The 10,870-nt window shown below is 37.2% G+C and overlaps 2 pseudogenes; one reads left to right on the forward strand and one right to left on the reverse strand.

Annotated features, from left to right (window-relative positions):
• Nucleotides 1–3,946: 3,946 nt before the first annotated feature.
• LOC131793124 (uncharacterized) lies at nt 3,947–4,780 on the reverse strand (annotated as a pseudogene).
• A 107-nt stretch (nt 4,781–4,887) lies between these two features.
• Nucleotides 4,888–10,209, forward strand: LOC136281651 (replication factor C subunit 1-like; annotated as a pseudogene).
• The last annotated feature ends 661 nt before the right edge of the window (nt 10,210–10,870 follow it).

Raw genomic sequence — 10,870 nt, forward strand, 5'->3', positions numbered from 1 at the left:
TTGCGAAGATTTGCAAAGCGTGTGAAACCAGTGAAGTCGGTTGAAACCGTCCCCATCAGCTCTCTGTCGTTGATCACCATTGACGAGATGGAATGCGCAGAACTAGAGATCCTTAAGAGTGTACAGAAGTTCCATTTTCAGGAGGAACTTGAGTCGCTAAACAAGAGTGAAGATAAAAGGTACGTTAAGAAGAGTAGCTCTCTTCGAAGTTTGGACCCCATCTGAATGAATGACTTGTTGCGTGTTGGTGGGAGATTGAGCCTGGTGTCCACAACATTTGGAGCCAAGCATCAGATTATCCTACCCAAGAACGACCACGTGACCAACCTCATAGTTGAGCACTATCATCTGCTTTCTGAGCATTCTGGCAGAGAGTTTGTCTTAAGTTTGGCGCGCGAGAAGTTTTGGATCATCCAAGCCAGTTCCGTCATAAGAAGAGTACTCTCCAAGTGTGTTGACTGTCAATGCCGCAAAGGCCCAGTATGCGAACAGAAAATGGCTGACCTCCTTGTTGATCGGTTGACCCCTGACCGACCACCCTTTACATCTGTTGGGATTGACTGCTTTGGTCCTTTCCAAGTGCGCCGTGATCGAAGCCTTGTGAAAATATTTGAAGTCATTTTCGCGTGCTTAGTTATCCGTGCGGTACATGTAGAGGTCATACACAGCTTGGAAACGGATTCTTTTTTGATGGCATGAAGACGATTTATAGCGAGAAGGGGCCAAGTCAAAGAGATCAGATCAGATAATGGTACCAACTTCACTGGAGGCGAGAGAGAACTTAGGGAATCCATCAAAGCATGGAATCACAACAAAATCCATGAAGCTCTATTACAGAAGAATATCAAGTGGATGTACAACACCCCATATGGGTCACATTACGGAGGCGTTTGGGAGCGCTGTATTCGCACTACACGCAAGATTCGACAGGCATTGCTTCAAACGCAAACCACCGACGATGAAAGCCTAGCCACTCTTTTCCGCTGAAGTAGAAAGTATCTTGAATAGCCGCCCGATCACCACAGTCTCAAGCGATTCACAAGACCAGGAGCCTTTAACACCTAGCCATTTGCTCCTTTTGCAATCAGAACCTCAATGCCCCCTGGAATTTTCAAAAAGGAGGATTCTCTGTCGCGACGCAGGTGGAGACAATATCTTGCCGACATTTTTTGGAAACAATGGTCTAGAGAATATCTGCCCTTACTCCAGAGCAGACAGAAATGGACTTCGCCCCACATAAAATTTGGCCGTTGGAGATATTGTCCTTGTCAGCGCAGAAAATTCACCCCGCAACACGTGGCCTCTTGGTAGGGTTGTTGAAGTTCTCCCCGACCAATTGATAAGCTTTGCCTACTTTTAGAGGTTTGAGCTTTGCCGCCGAAATGGCTTTCGTCCATCTCATGACCTTATTTTACCGAGGACTCTTAAACGAGACACTTAGAACTAATTCAGTTATAATATAAGAGCCTCGCATGCACTCCGCCCTTAGGGGCCGGTATGTAAGTTCTAAGTGCGACATTTTTTTTTTCTTGTTGGTTTTTCTTTTCTTCTCTTTTTCTTTTTGCGTGTATGGGGTCCATTTATTTCAGCCTTTTCACTCTGTAATTATACTTATTGTTTCATTAGCGCTTATTGTCATTTCGTTGCCGCCTTCTGTCGTTCTGTGCTGCCTGCATAATTTATCATGTAATATAACCGTTTCCTTTTTTTTCGCTAGGAGCGGTTGAGTAATGTTTCTGTGGCCGTAACAATATAAGTATTTTTATAGTCTTGTTTTTTTTGTTATTTTTTTTAAGGTTGTATAATGTGTAACTAGTGAAACCGTTTGTTATTTTCTTTAATTTCAACCAACGTCAGTCGTATTAAAGATCATGTTTGTATACACGCAGAGTTGTTAATTCCTACTACAGATTTCGCATAAGTGCAGTTATGATCACTGCAAACAGTCAAGGTACTTCGACATGATTCCGTGCGAGAGCTACTGTCACTGGTTTGACTGGTAAGACGTTTTTTAGGTTTATTTTGTTTTTTTCTTTTTTTAGGTCTAGTGGAGTTGTTAGAAATTACCAAGCAAAATTAATCCGCGACTTTCTTCCTTTAGGTGTTGTGCAAAAATAGATGAAGAGCCCGATGAATGGATTTTTCCTTCGTGTGAACAATAACCTAAAAATCAGTTTTCCACGATAAAAAACTCCCTCGATTGCGGCCAAGCCATATTTCTCTACCAGAGCATACTGTAAATTAAAAACATCGGTCGCAGAGTCACGCAACATTGCGTGATTTTCTAAACGTGACATGCAGTTGCTGCATTATTTTAAACTTAGAAACTACATGGCCCTCCAGTAATAAAAGAGGGCTTCATTTGCAAGCACTGTAGACTTCAACATAAGAAGAACCTCATAAATTGCTCTTTCAGTTTTCATCTCAGTGTATAAATCATTTAGCCAGAACGAAAACAAAAATTAATATACGCATGAGTTGGAGCCATTCCTGTCTGCGGTGAAATACACGAATGACTCCAGTCGTTGGTCGTCCGCCTGAACTGACTATATGAGTTTTGTCAGCGGAGCTTGTCGGCGGATGACTTTTCCATCGCCGGGATATATCGCTGAACGACCTCGCTGAACAAGATAGACTCTACCTTCTCTTCGTTATGTAAGTAGCCATTTACTTGTTTGACTCATCGGTGTTTTCACATTGGTTTTTTTATTATTCCGCTTCGAGACACGCGGTTAAGGGTACTCGCGAGCAAGGAGTTAAGATATAACTTATTAACTTTTAATATTTTTATCATCCAATCACAGGTCGGAGCCATTCCTGTATTAAGTCGCTTGTCGTGAACATCGGAGAGCGGTGTGAACATATTACTATTATAATACTAAAATGGTTTATTAGTCGTTTTAGCCGATTCTCAGCGGCAGAATTTCGCCAAAATTAGTATTTATCGCCATACGTGGTAGGTAATTTTACAACATGTTTTGACCAAGAGTTTCATTCAACTACATATATCTAACCCAAGGTATCTTTCTGGACTGGAATGTCAGACATGGTATGTGTATGAACTAACTTTGCAGGTATAATTTTCAGTAGTTTGTCTGAGTATGCCAGGGTAGCTGAGTGAGGCTGATAAATTACAGTGTTTTGCCTTTTTTTTTTTAATCTTAAACAAGGCCATAATTTGAAGCAATTTTGTCTTCATTCTTTAACTTCCAAGATCAGTTTGCTAATTCTGTTAATCCCATGTGTGAGTTTAAGGGTTAAACAGCATGATGCGATACACTGCCACCTAAATTTCACTGAAGTTTGAAACATCCAGGACTTTAGCATTTCCCACAAATTTGTTCAAACTTCAGCTGACTAATTCTGCAGAGCAGTAGCAAAATACAACTCTGATGCTTATTTCACAATTTTGACAAGTACTAGTTAATCTTTCATTTACTCAGACTGAAGGGAAAATGAAATTATTCATTAACTTCAAAGGTGATTGATAAAGAAACCTTGAGACTTCACTTTACCCAGACTATTTTTCCACAAGCCTGGTGTAACCTACATGCCAGCAATAAATTTTAGATGAGTTTAATTTCCTGATGACTGGACTGAACTCTTCCATCTATATGCCATTGCCAGTGGTTTCTAAGTAAAGTTTTACAAACATAATACATCAAGAACGAAGATTGGAAATAACAAAGGAAATACAAATAACAAGAAATATATATAACATAGGCAATACTAATAATATAGGAAACATGGGTCACTCGACGAAAGAGCAATTTAGCTGACGATTTTGGGCGTATTCAGAACCTGGTTCTCTTTCACTCATCTCTGTTTCAGAAAAGCCACATCAGTAAAGAAGGAGGAGAGTTCAAAAGTTAAGAAAAGTAGAAGAGCAATCAGCTTGGACTCAGGTAAGGAAATTATGTCTACTTATTGAGGGTACCTGATACTTTCTACATGAAAGGTGATGTGGAGACTTTATCTTCACGGGAATTGTGATTTCATCTTTTTTGTATAATTATGTATATTTTTAATTTTTATAGGATTAACAGCTTTTATTAACAGGTTGGAAAGAGTGAAAATATGAATTTGGTTTAATTTTTTTTCTTTGGGTTTTATTTATCTTCAAAATGTGATTGTCTTGAATTTCATGTGAATGTGAAAACATTTTGGATATTTTTCATGATGAATAAGATGGCCAAATATTTTTATGTGACTGAGTTCGACACAAGGGTTTTTAGCAGACTCTGCTTATTAGGGACCTTAAGATCCAAGAACAGCTGATGTCTACCACAGCTGTCATGACCGAGTCACTACCACTTCTTCGACATTTTGCTCTTGTTGCTGTTTCATTCTCTACCTCATCTTTCCTTTGTCTTTTCTGTGTCCCACCAAGGTTCTCTAGAGCTCTGTATCTTATTTCTGCTGCTTTGGCGCTATCGACTTTCTTTTTGTCATTTTGTGTTGTTTCTTCAACCACAGCTTCTTTTTCTACTATCTCCTCAAGTGCTTTTTCAACGTCACTCAAATCTGTATCTATTCCACTTGTCTTTTCTTCATCTTACATCTTTGCTCTAAATTTGTCACTCAAAAGCATATATCATTCTCTAACAGATCGCTTCATCACTGTGAGCTGGGGATGTTGAAGGCTGTTCAGATTGTTCACTAATTTATCCCAAATTTGGCCCCTTGCAATGCTTCCTTTCTTTGCCTTGAATGGTTCAAGAACAAGAATCTCCTGACAAAGAATATTGCCATGTTGTTCAGTCCACTCCATGTTGGTTCTAAAGATAATTATAATAAACTGTTAGCGCTTATTCTTTTTTTGTTTGTGTTGTATGTTGTTTGCCTTTTTTTTTTACTGCAAGCAGAACCCTTTTTTGTTCACCAAATATGCAAGACACTATCACAAACATAAGTAATCAAGAGATTTTTCTAAGGGTAATTTATGTTGAGTTTCACCACATTCATTGTTAAAACATGAAGTAAAAAGAATAAGAGAACTTACTAAGCAATATTCTTGGCACTCATGTCGGCTGCAGCCATGACCTGTTTAGTGGAGAAGGAAAAAAACATGTTTTTTTGCTAAAATCAGGTCCCAGAAGAGTAGTCAAATGAATTAAAAATGTTATTGACTCCATAATGCGCAAAATATTCAAAATTATAAAAGATATTTTATAAAAACACTGTAATCAACTCACATTTTGTACGAAACGGCAGACTAGTTGTTTTGACGTCACAGACAACACAGCTACAGTGGGAATTTACTACTGGAAGTAGATAGACATGCATTCAAACTTCTGCCCACCATCGTAGACATCCACCATCCTTGGATCTTAAGGTCCCTATTGATGGAGTGGGAGGGCTGGATAGGGAAATATTTAATGTGAGGTGAGCTTGAGGTACATATACAGTAAGATGATGTCAGTTTTTTTTAACATTGCATGACCTTTAACATTGCTTATGTATTAGCTTGCTGACAAAAACAAAGCCATCTGCTTCATTCAGGGTTCAGCACACTAACCATTAGACCACTCTGCCTCAAATAGAATTTGAATATTGTAGCACTTGACTTATATTCTGATGTGGTTTCTACAGATGAGGAAGAAGTTGTGCCCATCAAATTAAAAGAGTCTGCAAAACAGACAGACAAAGTAGCTTCTCAAGAGGTCCAGCAAGTTAAAGAGAGGTATCATCCATCATTCTCTTTCATTATATTTGACATTTCAGTACCAAACAATGGTATTCATTTAGAACATAAGATATTGCTCTGGAGAATCATCTGGCTTCTTCTAAAATTATCCAGCTAAATTTTTTTTGTCTGTTTGTTTGTTTTTTCCTTTCTTCCATCAAGCATTGAGAATGTTAGACCTGTCATAGCACACTGCTCTTATGCTAATACATTTAACCCTTTGACTAGCATCTAATTTCTCTTTACAATATTCCCCCTGAATCAAACATTAATATGCATCTATCGCTTTTTTCGTTGAAAGTAGGTTATTTAAATGGTCTTCTTTCACTGGAGCTTCTTTTTGGTGAAAGATGATTTATGGAAATTTACTGTGGATTGTTTGCTTTTCTGGTTTCTCCAAAATTTTAACTTTTGGATAAGCACGTGTTACACACAGGTGTCAAGGTTAAGGTCACATGAATAAAGGAAATGATCACCAACTAAGCTCTTGTTTGTTAATCAAATTCTCCTTTGTCAGTACCCTAGGAAATGTATAGAGATAAGTCCTTTCCCCCTAAGATATTTAAATCAACTCTCTTTACTGTCTGTCACCCAAGTGTTATGAAAATATCTCTGAGAACAGGCTGTTCAAGCAATAAATATCCTCTTGTGTGAGGACTTTCTTTCTTCTGATATTACATTGCTGCCTGACTGTGAATTGGTATTGTTATGAGAAATTCGAAAATTGATCACTCTTGAGAGTGCAAATTTTAAGCTTGATGACCAGAGCTCAACTCACTTAATGATCATCCCTTAGTTCCTTGTAGAACAATCAAGAATTTTTTATCTTTTTTCATTTCCCACAGAGATCTGACAAGTCTTAAGAAAATGAAGACTCCAAAGTGAATAGAAAAGAAGAGTATAAAAATGGGAGAGAAAAAGAAGGAAGAGAAAATGGGAATGTCAACCATCCAACAGCAGAGCAACCATCGAAGAAAAGGAAGGAAGACTTCTTAGAATCAAAGTCTGAGGTTAAAAAGCCTTCCCCTGAGAAGAAAAAGGTTTGTAAGCCTTTTGATTACCATGCATACTTTGTTACAAAATTAATCATTACTATTAATCCTTAATTGAACCTGCTACCCTGATACTAGAATGGATTGGATCTGATATAATTGTATGTGTATGGTATGTTGTTTAGGTAACTTGTCGTTAAGCACTTGAATAAGGTACTTGTAGTATAAGATCCAAAAGCTCACTCAAATTTGTTAACTGGTGGTACATGTTGTATATGTAAACCTGTCCAACTATGACAGTAGATGGTTTCACTTAGATGCACATTACTAAGTTACATTACTTGGAACAAGACATAACTTACAATACTAACACTACTCAAAATACTACCATTACTGTACCTAAAATTTATACAAAAACAGTAACAATAGTGATAAAACTTCTAGGTACATTCTTGGTGATTTTAACTTTGACAATCTGGGAAGATGTTACCACTTTGTCTCCATTTTTCAAAGCAGCAGTGTCTTTCACCATCAACATTTCTTTTGGGACAACTCTTACCTTGATTGGACAACTCTTAGTTGTTAGAATGTTTGATATACATGTCAAATTTGTTCACTTCAAATTTTATCCATGGACTTTTCAGGAGGTACCAAAGACAACTCCTGCTAGCAAACTGGCTGTCAAAGCTGCCACAGTTCCAGAAACTCCAGTTAGAGACTGAAAACCAAGTCCAAAGAAAACTGTTACTCCAAAAAAGGATGAAAATATGTTAGTAAGGAAATTCCAACCCAAGGAACACCAAAGGTGTCAAAATCAGAGGAAGTGGTTGGAGTTCCACCCTCATTGGAAAAGAAAAAATCTGGTTTCCGTAGTTTTATGGCAAGAGATGGTCCTAGGGTGCTTGGTTCAAAGGAAATCCCTAAGGTAGGTTTCAAAGACCAAGATCTGATTGTTAATTCTCCCCTCTAGCTGCTACACATTTTTCTGTAAACTAATAATGAGAATTTGTTGTTAGATCATTATAACAACTACATGTACTTGATAAGTTTTAGTGTTCTCGTTACCTGTTTGCTGGATAATCTATGGATATTCTAGGGAGAAGTTACATGTTAATTTCTTACAGTAGTTAAATTATTATTATCTCTCAAAAGCTCTTTGTGGTTTGTTTTCCATCCTTTCAAATTTTAATGAGAGATGCAAGACAAAGGAAAATGAAGATTATTAGAATTAAAGCTGGTTTGGAAAAATCTGCAGATACAGTTTACAGGAAAAAATTGTAAAATGCATGCTTTGATTAACCCTTTTACTCCCAAGATCTCAATAGTAATTCTCTTTACTGTCTGTTGTACAATTCTTGTGATGTTATTTGGATAATTTGGTCTTGGATCAACTTATAATCCCCTGTTTGATATTTTTCTTTATTCTCATCACTTGTCTGCATGATATTGTATTTATATTGTAAGGAGAAGTTCTGTCTTGGTCACTCATGGGAGTTAAAGGGTTAAACAAAAAAATGTATTTTATCCTTTTACTATCAGTTGATGTTCAAATGTTGGTTCAATGTCTGTATTTGAGAAACTGCACACCTACCCCTCCCCTAATACAACTTTAACCCTTACTTGTTAGCAGTTGACAGTTGTTGGGTTGGGGGAGGGGTAGGTGTGCAGATGCTGACATTGATCTGAAATATTTATGGTGTATCTACAGAGTTTTTTACTTTTTCGCCATTTATAACTTTTCAGTTTGGACAGTATTAAGAGGCCTTCAAGGGAAGAATTAATTTTTTTCTCTGCTCATCTTGAATTATGCATGCACTTGATAATTTAACTTTTAGGAAGTGGAAAACTGTTTGGATGGACTGACATTTGTTATTTCAGGAATCTTGGAAAGTATCAAGAGAGAGGACACAGCAGATTTGATTCAAGGATATGGTGGAAAAGTTACCCACTCAGTGAGCAAGAAAAAGAGTTTTATTGTCATGGGACAGGATCCTGGGGAGAGTAAACTTTCCAAGGTACATTGTGATGTACAGCTCAAAAGAGGAAAAAAAACTGTGAACATAAACATAGCAGCTGTACCTTTTTCCCTAAATTTTTAAAACAAATCTGGGTGCGGCTTACAGTTAAAACACCTGGGAAACTTGCCACAAATTTGCAAAATGAACACAATTCATTGATTTGTAAGTCTGTAGAGGAAACCAACATGAACTGAAAAATTTACTATGGTAGAAATTTAACATTTTCTTTTTGTTGTTGGCTTCTAAAAAGAGTTTTTTTTTCCATGAGCATAAACTTATATTTCTTGCTGTGGAGTTCATTAAATTTTTCCTTGTTAGGAGACCTTTTTAACTGGTTCAAGGTTGTATTTCCTTCCTTGAATAGCTAAACATTACTTGGCAAGAGACCAATGGTTTCTTTGTTGTTGTTGTTTTTGTTGTTATCTTTTTGTTTCTTTTTTTTAACTTTGGTACTTATCTGTTAGGCTAAGCAATGTGGAACATCACAAATAGATGAAGACTGTCTGTTTGAGCTTGTCAGAACAAAACCAGGCAACGAGACCAGCTATGAACCACCAAGTGTGGAGAAGAAGACAAAGAAGAAGGAGAAAGCTGAACCAATGGAGTCCCTCGGCCAGGGAAAAGATCAGTTTGAGGGTGATATGTCACAACTGAGTGAAAGATCTGTGTCTTCTCCAACAACACAAACACCATCATCATCACCTGCACTGAAAGCTGGGTGTTTCAAACCTTTCCAACAATTAGCTCAAGAGCATGACTTCACTGAAAATTTAATTCACACTTCAGAGTTATGCCTTAAAATTAATTATTTCCTCACCAGTAAGCATCTTACATGCATTGTGCAATGATTACACTTAGTGAATATAATTTCTCTTGTGTGCGTCCAGGTACTGTACATGACTTTGTATTAAAATTACAGATAACATAAAAATACATGCATATGTATGTGATATACATGTACCAGAAAAATGTCATAGGAGCCATAAGCTAGTGTGAAACTGATAAGTAAACATAATTTGTTCATCCTCATTTCCCTTCTACCATCTACTTAATTTATGGTGTCACTTAGATTGTCTGTCTGTCTGTCTGCTCTTTTGTGTATGTTCATTCTTCCAATTACTGTCTTCCTATCTGTCACTTATTCTCTTTGTTCTCCTCTGTCCAGTCACCCACATGTCAGTTTTACCACTACTCTAAATTCCACCTTTAGGTTCATCTGTTGGATCATTTTACTGTACTTCCACCTGTAGACTTGTTTTTGTTACTTAAATTGAGTTACAAGAAAGTACAGTGTTTTTGTTTTTTGTTGCTTTATTTTTTTAATCTACGTAAGACTTTGACAGTAAAGGTAATTTTTTGTGTGTGTGTGCAGGAGAACCAAGTCTGTTATGAGTAGACAAAGATCAACCTCACACAGCGAAGCAGATTATTGGTCATCAGGGTGATAAGAGCAAACTGAGAGAGCTGATGAACTGGCTGAGAGACTGGGAAAAGAATAGAAAGAAACCAGCCTCTAAATGTGAGTACACGTGCATTTGATTGTCAAGATACTTTTCCCTCAAATACATGTAAATGTAACTTCTCTTCGGGCAAGTATGCAAACGGTTCAGGCAAACTGTTGGAGAAAGCAGATGAAAAAGTTTGGGTTGTAACCAGATAGGGGAACCATACTAGTGGGGGAGTAGCAATTCCCCTAGTCACCTGATGCTACTGAAATTAATTTAAGCTTTGGCAAGATTAGTCCTCTGGCTCTTGTGCTGACTTTATCTTTGACCCTTTAACTCCCATAAGTGACCAAGACAGAATTTCTCCTTACAATATCTATACAATATCGAGCAGGCAAGTTAAGAGAATAAAAAAAAAAAGAAAAAATTAATTAGGGGATTATTAGTTGATACAATACCAAATTATCCAAATCCTAAGAATTTGATGGCAGACAGTACGAAGTACTAGTGAGCTGTTTGGAGTAAAAGGCTTCAGTGGATGAACCTAACCTTAATCTACAGATATTTTACAGAAGACCTTAAACTGAGTTGTGATGCAAATGTTGTCTAGCTGTAGGCTGAATACCTTTCACACTGAATCCAGATTGTTTCTTAATTCCCACATTCAGAGATACATTTTTTTAAAGAGCTGTAACTAATGAACTTTGATGAATGTATTTCACTCGACTC

This window comes from Pocillopora verrucosa, chromosome 6 (assembly GCF_036669915.1).
Source record: "Pocillopora verrucosa isolate sample1 chromosome 6, ASM3666991v2, whole genome shotgun sequence".
Classification (NCBI taxonomy): Eukaryota; Metazoa; Cnidaria; class Anthozoa; order Scleractinia; family Pocilloporidae; genus Pocillopora; species Pocillopora verrucosa.